The sequence below is a fragment of the Podarcis liolepis genome (assembly GCF_965112155.1).
Source record: "Podarcis liolepis genome assembly, chromosome: 1".
NCBI classification, from domain to species: Eukaryota; Metazoa; Chordata; class Lepidosauria; order Squamata; family Lacertidae; genus Podarcis; species Podarcis liolepis.
In genome coordinates, this window is record NC_139554.1 from 61,827,185 (window position 1) to 61,844,450 (window position 17,266).

Sequence of the window (17,266 nt, forward strand, 5' to 3'; positions counted from 1 at the left end):
GAAAAACTTACTAAACAAATAAAATCAAACAGAGCATGAATGGATGAAGATTTCTGTGCAGTTTCATTTTGTTGTATTTCATACAAAAAACAAAAAAGAGCAAAACAAATGACTTCTGAGGATTCATGGGCAGTTGTGGAAGGAACTGCTACAGGTATGGAAGTGACTTGATTTAGCATAGTTTATGAACTTGGTTGTATTGTTATTGTTCCTCCCTACTGAAGAGTAGGTTGTATGGTTTGCTGTATTTATCTGAAAAAACAAAGAGCTCTTCTTTCTTTTTCTTTTTTGCATTTTACTCAATTGCCAAAGGACAAAATTTGGGACACTCAAGGGATGGGATGTCAACATTACCTTGTACACTCAAACCATTAGGAATGGTCCTTTGACTTGTGCTATATTTTTAGAAGAAGAAAATGAAGACATTTAATTATAGCAAAGTAAATTTTAGGAAACTGTGTTGGGTGAAACTAGGAATCAATCTATGGAGGAAGAAAGCACTAAGGGAAATAGAAAGTGAACAGAACTAAATCAATAGATGGTGAAGAGTTATGTGTGTACAAACAGGCCATAAGAACACAAGAAGATGGAAGAGAAAATGCCAGTATAGATTTAGAAAGGAATTATAATAAGCAATCTTGCCAGATGGCTGAGATATAAAAGCCAGCATTGACCCTAGTTTTCCTGGTGAACAATCTATTTTCATGAGTACTCTAATCAATATTGCTGGAGCATTTTCATTCCTAACTGCTAATCAACATGAGTGAAGACTGCACATTCACGCACCCTATTAAACAGGGGGTGGGCTGAGGAAGAAAATGTTGACAGTGTTCTGAACAAAAGAACTTTGAAAAACAGGAGATTTCAAAAAGATTTTTGAAGGAGGGGGGTTTCCCCTCAAGCAAAATTAGTAGGATTTTACTGACAAAACAACATAGTATGATTTAAAATTAGGGATCTTTCTGTCATGCTTCTCTTCTGAAGTTCTCTTCAGATTTTGACATTCCAAATTACATGGTCTGTTGCTCAAAGTGAGAAAGGATTGTAACTCATTGGTAGAGCAACTGCTTTGCTAGTAAAAGGTCATGTCCACAAGCTCTGGCATTTCAAAATAGGGGTGGGGTCTCCTGAAACCTTGGAGACCTGCTGCCTGTCAGTGTTGAATATCATGATCTAGATGGACTGATGCCTGACCTGGAGTAAGGCACGTCCCCATGTGGAACAGATGAAATAATCCTCGATTCTGTATTGGTTTCCAGTTTTTGCACAGAGAGCTAGATGTTGGTGGGAGGGTATTTCCTATGAAGCTAGGCTATCTCCTTATCCCTGACATACTGCTTTTGTATGTTCAGGGAACAGATTGACCTCCTTACCTGCTGTTGCAATGACCAGGTTGCTCATTTAATAGAGAAACTGAAGTTACAAAGGTGGTGTGGTAATTAAAAAGTGTCAAATGTGTGGCTTTACAGTTTTCCTTTAAAGCAAAGAAACTTGGGCCATGAGTCACATTCTGTGTCCTTAAACAGAACCAAATCTGTGTCTTTGGTATTGGAAGAAGTACAGGCTCTCATACCTTGAATAATTATTGGCAACTCCTCAAGGAGGAAGGGACTAATATCTCTAGGTCCAAGTTTTTTACCTTTTTCTGGGACAAAAGATGGGATACAAATCTGTTTTTCTTCTTCAAACAAAGAAATAAAACTTGCCATACTCGGTCAGTAAATCAGTTTAGAGGAGTAAGGCTGCACAATCCTAAGCAGACTTATTTAGAAGTGAGTCTCATTGAATACAGTGGAACATATATTTCTGAAAGAGCATACACAGGATTGTGGTCCTGGTCTCAGATCAGTGGCTGGGGAAACCCAGCCAGATGAAAGGGGTATAAAATCATCATCATGATGATTCCTGCATCACAGGGGGTTGGACTAGATGACCCCTGTGGTCGCTTCCAACTCTATGATTCTATGATCTATGGTCACAATGGTATCTTATTTGGATTTCTATCTAGGAAGGTTTCCATTTGATTCTCTTTATGTTTTCAGGATGCTGGCAAGACAAGCCTTTTCAATAGAACAAAGTCAATAGAACAAATCCAACAATGTGGACCAGTTTGTTTGTCGAGTAGACCATGGGAGCAATCCTATATAGAAGAAGCTGGCATAAGGCAAGCCGGGTGTAAGTTAAGTGGGCCTAGAGTGCAGCAGCTCCAAACTCTGTTCAGGAGTTGGGCTACAGCTGGCTGAGGTGGCCTAAGCCTGGCAGAGGGGAAACAAGTCTTTAAAATGGTGATTGAATTAAACCACTCTTTTTGCCAGTTTGACTTATTATGGGTCGCCAGGTCATGTGGTGAAGCTGAATGGGTTTAGGGTCCAGCCCAAGTCCCCTCATGCCCCCGGAACACCCATTTTCAGGGTTTAAGATCCACCAGACTAAGTTCAGCCTGCTTGGTCCTTCCTGAGTGGGATGATGGAGAGACACCAGTGTATCTTCAGGATGAGGGAATTAAGCCTGTGTGGCCTGGCTGCACTGTGAACTAGACTACTCAACCATAGATCCTGTGAATCCTAATCCCACTCATGCTGGTGGATCTTGTAGGATTGCTCTTTCAAGCCCTGAGCATCTTGTTTGCTAAGATGGACTAGTCTAAAAGGTGCAGTGTAATGTTTCTCACTACCTTGCTGCTCTAACCAGTTCCCAGTTTCTATGAGTGCTTCTGGAAGGGTCATTTTGTATCCATTAAGGCTCTGTCATTGACTGTACCTTTGCATTCAGTTCCCATATTTAAACTCCAAAAGACATTCCTCCACCTTTCAGCCATGGGCATGTATTCCTGCCAGCAGAGGTTCATCCTCCATGCATCTGACGACATGCGCTCTAGTCCAAAACTATGCTACACTAAAATGTCTGTTAGTTTTTCAAGGGCTGCAATGCTATTTGTAATAGTTTTGTTTTTGTTTTGTTTGTTTTTTTGCTGCTGCTGCTTAGTGGACAGTTTAGAAGTTTGTTGTCAGAAATGCAGTTTCACAGAAGTTTTAATCTTTACATTCTTCAGTTAATCTATCTTATCAAAATGTAGTAAGAAAATAAAGAAGGAAGACCAGGAGAAACAAACCAGGCTAAACAAGCAAGCAAAGAAAAAGCAAAATTATTTTGATACATGGAAGACATATACCCCCCCCCAAAAAAAAAACATTTTCAAGTTGCTGCACTAGTTATTCCATGGTTTTATGTCACTGAAATTATAATAAACATTTACGTGGTTCTTTGCCTTTCAAGCAGCGTTAAACATGCAGATGAAAAATAATGCTCCCAAACAAAGAATACAGGTGTTGATGAGGATTAGTTGCTATTGTTTAAGCTAGAAAGTTCTCCTCAGTGGACCCATTGTAAGACGAAAGGCACACAGCTATGAGCAGAGTTCAGTAACTCAGAGGAACGGCTGAATTGATTTTAATTTTAACCTCATTTACATTCTTTATTATTTCCATTGGTTTAATTAAATTTGTCTAATTCATTACAATTGCTAAAAGTCTACTATTCATTGCATCATAAGCATAACTGTAATGTGTTTATATTCAAATGCAGCAGCAAATTAAAGCGGCCATTAAATTAAAAAATTCAGTTTGTATTATCTATCACATTCTGGAGAGTTGTGAGGTAAAAGCAGTTGTTGTTGTTGTTGTTGAACAAAAACAATCCATAGAAAACTTATTTAGTATTCTAATGACTAGTAGGCTTCCTAACTTGAATTCTGAGTAACTTTCCCCCCTCTTTAATTAGGTTTGGAATGTGATTGTGTACAGTAAGTGTGTGTGTGATATATATAAATTAACAGTCTGCATAACTGTCTTGTCTTTGGAGGAGTCTTTTTCCATTCTTGATCTAACCCCAGCATATCCAAGGCTATTGATCATGGATGAGGATGCTGATAACATACTTGCTACCTTCTGTGGAGACTGTGTCCCATTCTGGGCACCACAATTTAAGTAGGATGTTGACAAGCTGGAGGGCAACCAAGATGATCAAGGGCTTGGAAACTAAGCCTTATGAGGAGCGCTTGAAGGAGCTGAGTATGTTTAGCCTGGAAAAGAGGAGACTGAGAGGAGATATGATAGCCACATTCAAATATCTTAAGGGCTGTCACATGGAAGAAGGAACATGCTTGTTTTCTCCTGCTCTGGAGGGTACGAGTCGAACCAATGGCTTAAAGTTGCAAGAAAGGAGATTCTGACTAAATATTTGAAAAAACTTTCTGACAGTAAGAGCTGTTCAGCAGTGGACCAGGCTCCCACGAGAGATGGTGGACTCTCCTTCTTTGGAGGTTTTTAAGCAGAGGTTGGATGGCCATCTGTCATGGATGCTTTAGCTGAGATTCCTGCTTTACAGGGGGTTGGACTAGATAACCCTTCCAACTCTAAGATTCTATGATTCAAGATTTGCAGTTGTTGAAATGAAAATTGTGTTGTTTGGGAGTCAGATGGAGTGAAGTAGCAAGTTTGGCAGAAAATAATCTATTCACTGATGAAGACCCACAATCTCTTCACACAAATTATTCATGTGATTAAACATAGTTTCCATGTGATAAATTGCAGCTATCATGTGCTAGCTTGTTTGTATGAAACTTGCTCTTGCAGCTCTGCTATCATATTGCCATCTTTTCTCTCGCTCACTGTGCTCCAAGCCTGCCTAGCTTTGTTAGCTAATGACTGATGGAATAAGAAGAATCATCCATAATACAATAGATTCATGATAATGGCTTAACAAAAGCAGATTATCACATGATTGATTCTGTTCATCTCACAGCAAACTATTAATTCTGATGTGTTAACTGATCAGGTAAACTCACCCACACTTTGATTTTCCAAATGAGGCTGAAATAGGATCTGTGCAAGATGTTTGCAGATTAATGACGTTCCCCTTTGCTGAGGTCATTTTACACAGAAGCCAGGTGTGGTGAATGGTTGGCCATTCAAGTGTTGCTGAACGACAATTCCTATTGCATCAGGCCATTGGACATGCTTGCTGGGAGCTTTAATTCAGCAACATCTGGACAGCCAAAGGTTCCTCACCTATGATAGAAACTACCCCCCAAAATGTAGATTTTTTTTTCATCCCCTACTTTGGGAGCAAACCAATACCCCAGTGGATCTGACAATTCACACTTTCAGTCCACTGCAGTGAATAGGTTTTAAATGTCCAAATGTTTTAAGGAACAGAACAAGGGAGGAATCATTGTTAAGTCTTACACCCGTTAAGCCTTTTAAATACCAATAATTTACTGAAACTGGAAAAGTGTGTGGGTCATCCCATTACCTCAGATATAATACTCTGGGCAATGCAAACAGGGCACGTAGACACCCTATGATAGAAACACCTGTTTTATGTTGTCTCCCTCACCCCTCTTTTTTGTGGGATGGATTTTAATAGGTAGGAGAGGATATATTAATTGCAGTTTACCTTCCAGGAACCCATTTGTATGGGTTGAACAGTTTTGAAATGTCATGCTTGGCGCAAAAATTAAAAAACAACAATAAACAAACATAGGAATTAGGCTGTAAAGCCTTCTTTTGAGTAAGTCCAGTTATGAAGTAAGCTGGCTTCCCCTTTCTTACCCTGCTTAACAAACAATAAGGCAACAACTTGGGAAGTAAGTTCTTAAAATATGATTTTTTAAATTTATAATGGTGCATTGGTTCACAGCAAAGACAGCAGTAAAAAACTATGCAGGCAAAACTCCATCATTGACACGATAACTTCAGGCATGTGCCAAAAGCCAGAGCTAGCAGAGACATGACTGCATCCAACACTGGTCAAAAGAAGAGAGGAGGGAGTACAGGAAGTACTATATATACTGCTTCCTCTCCAGGAGAGGGGGCAAACCGACATCACACAGAGCCCTCTCTACAAATTGCATTTCTATGGTCAGAGTATCTGCCTCCCAGAAATGCAGTTGTGTGGACTTAGCCCCTTCTCATGCTAGCAAGATTTTGTGTTTGTTAGATTTGGCTGCTAATCTCCCACATTTTCATCTATTGCATGAAATTGGATGGCTGTATTGCCTCTATACCACACTTTGACACATGTGTGATGAAAGCGATAAGGTGTGTGTCCACTCCATTATATACAGGCTCCTACTTTCCAAGGGATATGAGAGCCCTCAAGAATTCAGACAGCTCCTGAAACATTAATTTGTCAAGAAAACAGCATTGTGATTAGACACAACAAAGGTTTAATCCATCTTGCTCATCTTTGATGGCTCTTTTACCACCACTGTTAGAGGAAGTAAGCTTCTGAATTATAGCTGCTAGAGACCCCGGGAGAGAAGATACTGTTGCACTCAGATCCTGTTTCTGTGCTTCCCACAAGCATCTGGCTGGCCATTGTGAAAACAGGCTGTTGGACAAGATGGGCCTGATCCAGCTGACTCTTCTTACATTCTTTTACTTTGAAAGCTCCCCACCCTCCGCTCACTGCCGTGTATAATTGACACAATTTTGAAAATTAAGAAATAAAAACAAAATATTGCTACAGAGATCCAGAAGCCCCATACTACCTCCATCAGCTGTAAAGCGATGGGGGTTTTTAGATGCTAATTTTTAAATAGTCCAATATTCTGTTGAAAAGAATGAGCTAAGATGATAACAGCTGTTCTCAAGGGATGTGTAGGCCCTTTCCCTTTGATGGGTCTGTCTGCTCTTCCATGTGCTAGCTTTGGCCCATCAGTGGTTTTTGTATCTGCAGTCAGTACCAAAGCATCAGTACCAAAACATCATTCTGAATGTGTGCTTTGAAGCTTTTTTTGGGGGGGGTTAGTGCAGCAACTGAAGGACTATCTTCACTCAGGCTCACCTGTTATGTCGGACAGCTGAGGCTTTTTCAACGAATGTCCTGCATTTATGAAATTCCCTCTCAGAAGACTGCTTGCATCTTTATGGAATTTAAAGTCTGTTTTTCAGTTCGCTTTTTCTTGATATGCCGAGTTGGATTTTAAGCCACCCTTCCTCTCTGTTTTATATTGTAGTGTGCGACTTTTTGCCAGTCAGATTGGAAATTGTTATTTGCAGCTGTGAAATGTTTGCTTTTTTAAAAAGAGAAAGTGTTATTTTGAAACTCTGGGATGTACCCAGTGAAGCCATCCTATCAGTAGATTCCCCCCCCCCCCAAAAAAGAAGAAAAAAATATGATCTGGGTTACTCTCCAACCCTCTGGAACAGATTGCAGGGAGGGCATGTGGGGAAATAGATGGCATCACACAGGCACATCCCTGTAAGTTAATAAAGTTTTGGTCTTTCACCAATCCATATATTACCTCTTGCCTTCATTCAAGGGGCAGGGGGCACGAGGTCTATGCCATTTAGCAAGGGCTTTCAGAAAGCAGATGTCTGTAGAATGGGGCTCTCCATATCTTGTACAGTTGAAGAACAGCTGCAATGGAAAGGGCTTTTACAATTGGATTTTATAATGTTGAGTGCTAGTTGCCTCTGAATGGCACCCATAAACTGTCATCAACCCAAAGAGTTGTATTCTACTTTCACAGTGCAATGAGCAGCAGGTTAAACGAGGTTTAGTCAACAGAGAGAATGTGGCTTGCATAATAGGACACTAAATCATGCAGTATAGAAATTATAGATTCATTATTAGGAAGATAGTTTATTGATGACTACATTTTATTAATGGATCCTTTTCCATTAATAAACATGCAGGTAAATCATGTGATTTAGTAGGGGAAATGAAATTAGGAAAGCTCATTAAAATCAGTAAATGTGCTACAGATACCTAGCAATGAATAATTCATCAACTGTACAATGCATTTACTTTTGAAAAAGCTCCCATAAATTGCTTTTATTACTAAGCTAATTCTATTTTGTTGTTTTGTGAAGGTATATATATATATATATATATATATATATATGTTTTCGTAGATTTTCACGGGTACAGGAATGCAGGTTTTGGTGTCCTCGGGTGTCTTCCCGTGTAAAAGTTGGGGTGTCTAGGCGACGTTTCGACGAGGTCTCACTCGTCATCTTCAGGCTGGTGCTTTCGGCTTCTTGTTACTGGAACAGAGCGGGATCTCAGTGTTTGAGTTCCTATAAATACTGTAGAGGGGTGTGGTGTATTGCCTCAAAAGTTCTGGGAACTTCCCCTCTGCCCAGAACTTTTGAGGCAATACACCACACCCCTCTACAGTATTTATAGGAACTCAAACACTGAGATCCCGCTCTGTTCCAGTAACAAGAAGCCGAAAGCACCAGCCTGAAGATGACGAGTGAGACCTCGTCGAAACGTCGCCTAGACACCCCAACTTTTACACGGGAAGACACCCGAGGACACCAAAACCTGCATATATATATATATATATATATATCCTGTATAAGGTTCAGAAAGTTTAATTGCAAATTGATTAACATGGTGCTTTGCTAATTAAATCAGCTGAAAGAGATTTAGGTTGACACCATGCTAGGTGCTCAAATTAAAGGACTGTCCTATTGCGTTAAATGCAGTACATTTGTCACTGATAAACTAACAGCCTGTTCATTTGAGCAGACAGCCAATGGAGGAGAAATGAGGATCTATACAGTACTGGATTTAATGAATATACGGATGATGTCTACCAAAAGTATAAGAGGATATTCATGTGGTACACCTTTCACAGTTAAATGATAATATTAAACAAGTTACGTCTGAGTTATTATGACATGACTTTTTTTCACTCTCAGAAATACTGATTGGTCCAATGGTTCATCTTAAGCCCACTAAGACCAGGGACTTTAGTGTGGTGGCACCTGCCCATTGGAACTTGCTTCAAATGAACAGCAAACAGGCAATTCCAGTACTAAATGTAGACACCTGCTTAAAAGTAGACTTCCACTGAGGGTTGATTCAGCTATATTAATCGAATCTACTTTTTTGTGATGTATTTTATACTAGTTTTATGAGTGTAATTTTATTATTGGTTTTATACCGTTCACCAGCCTGACATTTTTTGTTAACACTGGCAGTATAGAAATGATTGCAAATCAATTAATGAATGCATTCACTGAAGATACACTCAGTTTCACAAATACATATAATATTTCATCCGGCAATCATAAAAAAGCAGGGCAGGGGAGTGGCATACTGCTAGAACAATAAGTCACTTTTCATGAAATAACCGACATTCAGATGCTGAAATATGAATCAAGGTATGAAATTCTATAAAAACACCAATATATAGGGTGAGTCTTTTAAAAGAGGACCCGTGGAACATGTGTACCCTGTATCTGCGGGGCCTCTTTTAAAGGACTCGTCCTATACAAAGCACATCTTTTTTTTAAAAAACACCACCTCCATACTGAAGCCCGATTAAATAATAACAAATGCATGAACTGAAAGTCACAAATGAGTAGAAGATAAAAGCTTCAAATGGATAGGGCCTAATCCAGTGAAGGTCAATTACAACAAACCTTATTGAAATTGATAGGATTGGGGTTGGTTGTGAGGGATGGATGGCCTGCATTCCTATGCACACTTACTTTAAAGTAAGCGCCACTGAAAACATGGATAAGATTGGACTGCAAGTCCCATTCATTGCCTACAATGTGACTTAGGGCTGCCATATTTCAAAATTCTGGGAATTCTGGACATATGGTAAACTTAATTGTGATGAGCATTGGATTATAGCAATCTGAAATACAAAATTTTATGTCCAACAGGAGCCATTAACTCCAAGATTTGTAATGCACTGTGTAGCAAGAGATTTGGCTCAACATAGCCAAAATTTAAGCAAAGCAATCCCCAAGAATGGAAGGGCCTGCCTGTCGATTTTGGGTATATATGGCTTGTGTTATATTTAGCAGACAGTTTGGCCACTACACAAAACTGTATAGATTCCTGTTGTCAAAACACTTAATGGTCAGATTGTGCTGAGGCAGAATGGATCCTTCAAAAACATGGGGAAAGGTAATGAGATTTTATCACTTTCTTGCGTGCCCAATGTAGGGTTTTCTCAAGCATGATGTTTATTTCTATGGCTAAATCAATGTTTATTTCTATGGGTAAATCATTATTCCAAATAGCACTGCTGTACAGCCCTGGACAATCGAAAGAGTCTCCCATTCACAGATAATAAAATAAGCTGACATTTTAGCAGGAAATAGAAAAGAGTTTATGGTGCTTTCATAAAGAGCTGCTCAGGCCCTAAGATTGGCCTCAGAGGCCCACCATCAAAGTTCATCAGAGACCAGGTTCTTGCAAAAACACATTCCAGAGTGTCTGCATAAGAAAGGGAGACCCTTAAAGGTAAAGGTAAAGGGACCCCTGACCATTAGGTATAGTTGTGACCGACTCTGGGGTTGCGGCGTTCATCTCGCTTTATTGGCCGAGGGAGCCAGCGTACAGCTTCCGGGTCATGTGGCCAGCATGACTAATCCGCTTCTGATGAAACCAGAACAGCACACGGAAACACTATTTACCTTCCCGCCGGAGTGGTACCTATTTATCTACTTGCACTTTGACGTGCTTTCGAACTGCTAGGTTGGTAGGAGCAGGGACCGAGCAATGGGAGCTCACTCCATTGCGGGGATTCGAACCACCGACCTTCTGAGCCTAGCAAGCCCTAGGCTCTGTGGTTTAACCCACAGCGCCACCTGCGTCCCTCTAAACTCCCTTAGGTAAACCCATATAAGGAAAGGAATGCAAAGGGATCACGTGCTGCAAGGTGCTGCTTAGAGAGAGTTCATTGTGTGCTTGTTTAATGTATATGCAATTAAGGACAGACCATAAATGATATGCTAATAGGGTGGTGTAGCCTAGGATTGGAAGGATTTTGCTGCAGTTTATGCATATGTCTGTTAAGAGATAACAGAAATGTATATATGAAGGAGCCCCTCCCTTTGGAGGGGGCTCAGACTTTGGAAACTGATTCCTCTGAGTCAGCTTGCTGGCCAGTAAGCCAATAATAAACCTTTTGTTATTCCTTATTTGCTGCATGGGGTCATCCCTCAGCCCAGACGCTGTTGTTTTGCAACAAGGTCTTTTTGATGGTAACCCCACACTTGTGGAATTTTCTCCATAGATACTCTTATTTTTATTAGACTTTAAATGGACCTTGAAAACCATCATATTTCAGTCTGAATTTTACCAACACATTGTGTTATTTTTTTAATTAAAAAAGTTTTGTGTCAGATTCTATATATACACATTTGAAGTGTGCGTGCGTACGCGCACACCTGTATGATGTTGTAAGTCACCTTGGGAGCCCTATGCTATAAAAGGTGGATTGTAAATATTTATAATAAATGAACAAATAAAACTAACTGCAGGGTTACTGCAAGAACGATGTCGCAAAATAATTCTTCAGCTGGCTAGGCTGCAAAAATAAAATTAGAAAGAAAATCTTAAAGATAAGCTTGTGCTTTTAAACTCAGTTTGCATACATCAAAAGGCATGTGACCGCTAGTTTGTGAACATATTTGCATATTACAGAAAAGATTAACACTTATAGCACTCATTGACAGCCAGAGTTTGGTTTGGAAAGTGAATTCCTTTTGATCATTTAAGCTTTCTGATTCAGAGGCTATTATTAGCTAACAGGCATGAAAAGCTTATGAAGTGAATGGCTCCATAATATCAATTTTGTAAATAAGAAGAAGATATCTCTATTACACACTAGTAATCTGGCATATTTCTAACAATTTTATAATCCATTAAGTGGAAGAAGAAACAGCGAGAATGTATAGAAGAACAGTTTGAGTTTCATGGAAGCAAGTTCACAAGGAAAACATCTTCTGCAATGTCCTTAATCTTTTACTTAATATGCTGCCTTTCTGCTATCACCATCTTTTTCAAGGCCTTCCTAGTTCCTCAGCTTTTCTCCCATTCATTCACTATATATGATTGTCTATGGGCCTATCAAAGCCCGCAATCCTAGGCAGTTTTACTTGGGAGTAAGTTCCCCTGAACTCTGTGGAACTTACATCTGAGAAAACAAGCACAGGTCCGGAAGGAAAAAAATCCAGCTGCCAGATGCTATGTTTTTCTAGAGCAAAATTAATGGCATGTAAATTTAGCAACACAAAAGGAAATATGAGTAGGAAGGAAAACTAAAATACTAATGTAAATAACATTACTGGGCCAATTTATAGTATATGGATGTTGTCCTGAATGTGGCTGTCCCATGTAATGCAAATTTCTGAATGGAATGGGGAGGATGCTTAATCCTACAGCTTGTTATTTGTGCTATGTGGTTCAAGTTAATAGGGTTCCTGTGTAGAGAGCCACCTACATAATTTATAATTATGTGTTTGACTGATTCAGTGAGCACTTATCATTGAATTAATAGAAAAGAATGCTCTGGCAACAACTCAGAAGAGGCTGAATTCATAATGAATACAGGAAGGAATGGTTCGGCCATGTTTATGTGCAACACTGGGGTGGAGATGAACGAAAGTGTTATTACTGAAAAGAACAGGAGCAGAATGAAAAGCTAATTGGAGGAGTCATTTCTGTTGTTTTAAATGGTGCAGCAACAATGTGAAAGCAGCAAACATTGCAGCAATAAAATTGTGTTTCAATCTGACACATGCATCTAATTCACAAGCTGAAACTCCAGTGGAAAAGAGTGGTTTAGCCAAGCTGCCCATCTAATACGTAGGACAACAAATAAATGCAAATATATATGCAAATATATGTTCATCATGTAATCACATAGCACAACAAAAATAGACAACAACATTTGAAGTGTTAACTAGCAAAGTAAGATGGAAACTGTAGGACAGTTGTTAAGGTTTGTGGAGTACTATATTATTAATCAAAATACTGCATATTTACTGCAAAATGCATGGCACTTATTATCAAAATGACTTGTTTCCTGTTAAGGAACAATCTATGTTATGATTCCTATAGCAGGTAGAAAGCTATTAAAAGTAAATTTATGTGCAGCTATATTTTTCATGAAGATTCTTCATGCCTTTATAATGTCAAATAGCAACACTAACTGAATCACCGTGCTATCTTAAAAATGAGAGTCTGCTAGGAGGATAGTTGAGTTTTGGTACAGCTGCACAGATCTCCCAGGACTGTACCACTTCAGACTGCAAGTGGGGATCACATTTTAAATATTCCTCTACATCAAAGACAGCATGGATGCACATCAAATAATTAGAATGCCAGAATGAAGTCAGGAGTTGAATCATTCTCACACTAGCTACTTTGCCACAGAGTGTAGCTGCATGAATAATTGCGGGGGTGTCTCTTGTTAAGGACTTAATTTGTTCCGGAGGTCCGTTCTTAACCTGAAACCGTTCTTAACCTGAGGCGCACTTTCGCTAATGGGACCGCTGGTGCACGATTTCCGTTCTCATCCTGGGGCAAAGTTCGTAACCCGAGGTACTACTTCCAGGTTAGTGGAGTTTGTAACCTGAGGTGTTTGTAACCCGAGGTACCACTGTACTTTCTTTTATCTATTCTTCCAATATTCAACTTCATTGGCAGCTTCAAAAATACTTATACAAATCTAATGATCAACCTTCAGAGTGAATGAAGAGTACAAATGAAGAGTACAATTTGTACATAGTACAAACGGAAACCAATTGGATCTTAGACCTTGCAATCAAAGAGCATGCTACATGCCCTATTTACAAATTTCTACAAATTCATTTAGTGAGGTTTGTTGATGCATTGCAATGCCACTGTCCTTTAGAGTTTGCTGTTTCTCTATACTGAAGAACCTGTGGTATGTGGAATTGAAATATCTTGTGGGGGACCAACATTTTATTGCATTGGTTTGTTTGTCATTTTCTGCACCTTTTCTAGATCTACAATGTGTGTGCGCGCGTGTATTGTAGTGTGGTGACCAGAACTGTACATACATAGTATTCCAGGGCAATCAACTCATAGATCTGCTTAACACCATAATGATATTGGCCATTTTTAAACTTCCTTTCCTAATTATCACCAACGTGGAAATTGCCCTTTTGCCACAGCTATGCATTGGGTCAAAGTTTTCATCCTGCTATTACTAGTAAAAATCAGCACACATTGCTCTAAATGGCAGTGTTGCTCCCCCCCCCCCCCGGGCAGCAACAAATGGGGTGAAAAGGGAAAGGAGAGTGGCTGTGAAATAACTGTAGTCTGCAAAGAAGCTGTTAATGAGCCAGTTTGTCACCCTCTGCCTAGAAGACCAAAAATGGAAGTGGTAGGGAGATAACACATTCAGGTCTGGGGGGTTGTCTCCCCGGTGGCACGCCAATGGAAGAGCAACAAAACAATGTAATTACAGAACGCTAATTATATTCTGGAGCACAGGGTGATAGTAACTTTGCATCCAAACTGATTGCAACTAGAAGGTGTCTGATGATGAGAGCAGTTCTGAGCTGGAGAAAGTGATGTACTCACCAGCAGTCTCTGGAAGAGAAATGGACCTTCTGAAACCATGTGGTCTCCTAGGTTTGGAAAGGAGGGACAGGCTAAAGTCAAAAGCCTTACAGCAATAGTAAAGGTGTCACAGACTCATTCTCATGAAGTTCCAGTTTTGGGAACTGCTTTGTGTCTGAATGCATACATCATATCTAGCATGGAATCCCTTTACAAAAAAGTTGCAGTCGTATCAATTATAGCATCTCTTCCTCCTTTGAGCAAAGATCAAAAGAGAGTTTCCCCATATGTTTGCAGATATGGAGCTGGCACAGGCTGACCTAAGAATAAAAAATAGAATTTGGAGTGATTACGTGGGCTGCAAATTGGGACTGAAAAACTTGATTAATTATGGCAGTATGTGAAATTAGCTAGTCTGATCTTGATGTGTAGAGGTGTGCTGTACACCTCCGCCTTCCCCATCTCTCTTATCCTCTCCGACAGCTTTTCTTCCACAGACACACACCCTTTCCCCCTCCCAAAGTGACTGTGGATTTAATTCATACCTTCCGGTGCTACCTCCTCCTTCAAAGTATTTCAGGAATATACTCTATATTCATATAAAATGTAAACACTTCCAATGGAAGACTGTTACTAAACTACTGAAAAACATGACAATTGATATCTATTTCTAAAACATTTCAACTGCTTAATATAAAAAAATCTCTGAGCAGTTTACATAGGGAATATTAAAAATACAAGCAATAACAATCAACACAATTCCTAAAAGCTAATTGAAATCAGAACAAAACTATCAATTAAAACTAAGCAGTTAACAAAACAGAGAAATAAAAATAAATTAAGCAAGGAATGTTCTCTATGTCTTTCTCTGTCTCGTTCTTCCTCTCCTTTCATTGTCTCCTTGTATTTAACCTTCCTCTGCTCTTCCCACCCCATAGATAGTTTGCATAAAATTATGTATTAATTTTTTCATTGTTTATCAGTTCCCACTATTGTTAAATGAATAGTCTGCAGTGGCATATTCTCTGTGTAATATAAAGGGGGTTCCTCACAGCAATTATGGGAAAATAAGTGCAATGGACACTCATTCCTGCATGAAAACTGAGCGCATTGAGAGACAGTGCGCTTCTAAGATGGGTGATACCTGAATATTCTCCAGTAGTATGTTTTTCATAGGCCAATTGGCCAGTCTTGAAATACTTTCTCACTTATTCCCCAGTGTAATTTGTTCACCTCCATCTTGCCATGCTGCCATATATCCTCACTGTACTGTATATCCTCACTGTAGTTGGTAGTTGTCACACAGATGGTAGAGTAGTACTATTTTGTACAACTCTGTATGATTATTTCTGCAACTGTAGCATAAATACATAATGTAAATTTTGAAATTCCTCTGGCAGCTTTCCATCATGGTTCTCAGGAGGCATTTGGCTTCATCCATGGAACTCTTAGAAACTTTTTAAAAGTTGGCTCTTGAAAAGCAGTGTTTGAAAAGCACTATTTGTTGGGCAATATAATATATAGTAAATTAATGAAGTCCTCACCATCAGTGTCTGAAGGCATCTTCCTTTGCTCATAGAAGAGAGCAATGTTTGTACATTCAGCATAAGACAATGATGCACTAATGTGCAAAAGCATTATTTATTGGGCTATATAATTATACAGTTTATATAATTAAACCATTGAAGCCTTAGTTCTTGCTTTCTGAATGCATCTTCCCTCATAATAGGACAAAAGTAAACATAACTGTGCTTGTATATTCAGTGTAAAAGCAAATATGTGTTTGGTTTGACATTGGTGTGTGTGTCTATCTCTCTGATTCTATTCAAAGAGTCAAAACAATAGACATGACCTTCTAAATGTGCTGGATATGAAAGTATTATCAAGGGAATGTGGACTTTCAAATTTTTATTTTAATAAGCAGGAATTATATTGTATGAATGAGAGAAGAACAAAGTGCTAGAGGAACAAGGTTTCTTACTTACAAAATACAATCTGTTAAGAACATAATGATTCCAGCTATGTAAAGAATTTTCATCCATCAATACCCCTTTCTCTGAAAGAGAAACATTATTCTGTAAAATCATCCTATTATGCTCATTTGCTTTTCTACAAAGCACACAAAACCTCTACGTCTAAAACCTGAAAGCCTAAGTTGACAAAGGCTCATAGTCATCAGAAAACAAAAAGTTTTTGAATTGGGTTTTCCATATGAAAAGCATTGTCATTCATTGCAGTTATATAGAGAGATTTCCCCATGTTTCATAAAATGCACTAGTATAGCCACAAACCCCGAGAATGTTGAATTGAGGGACTTGATGCCAATATTTATTTCTCTACTTGTCTTTGTTTGCTTGCTTGTTACATTTTTATTCCACCTTTTCACCCAAAGGTGAAACCTAAAGGGGCACCTAAAAACAGTAAAAGACCAATTAAAAATTAAGTCACGAAGACAAGTAGGCGAAAACCAATAAAGTCAGTAATACCAATAGAAAACAGGCAGTAGCCATAACAATTCAACTGACGATGTCAGAGCTCTGTCTAAATAAAGGTCTTTGCCTACCAAGGAAAAGTCATCCAATAAGAGGCTAGATGGGAGCCTGTTGGCAAAGACTTCCAGAGCTGGAAAGCAGCCACCAGGAGGATGCTCTTTTAAGTTACCAACAGTCCATTCCTGTCTGGTGGTTTGTAGTGACTGGTATTCAGAAGTATACTGTTTCTAACTGTGGAGATGCAGTATGATTCTGATTACCAGATTCTGGAAACCTATTTCTTATTGTAATTGTACATCTGTGTCAATATCATCTCACCCTGGACTGAGTCAGAAGATAGGCCTCCCTCTGCAGACCCCCATATTCCTCACAGGAATGGAGTGTGAATACCATCTACGTTCATAAAATCCAATAGATCAGAC

At 39.1% G+C, this 17,266-nt stretch overlaps 1 protein-coding gene across 5 annotated transcripts in view; it reads left to right on the forward strand.

Annotated features, from left to right (window-relative positions):
- Positions 1 to 17,266, forward strand: part of LUZP2 (leucine zipper protein 2) — a 326,571-nt gene that overhangs the window by 95,752 nt on the left and 213,553 nt on the right. The window lies entirely within an intron of this gene.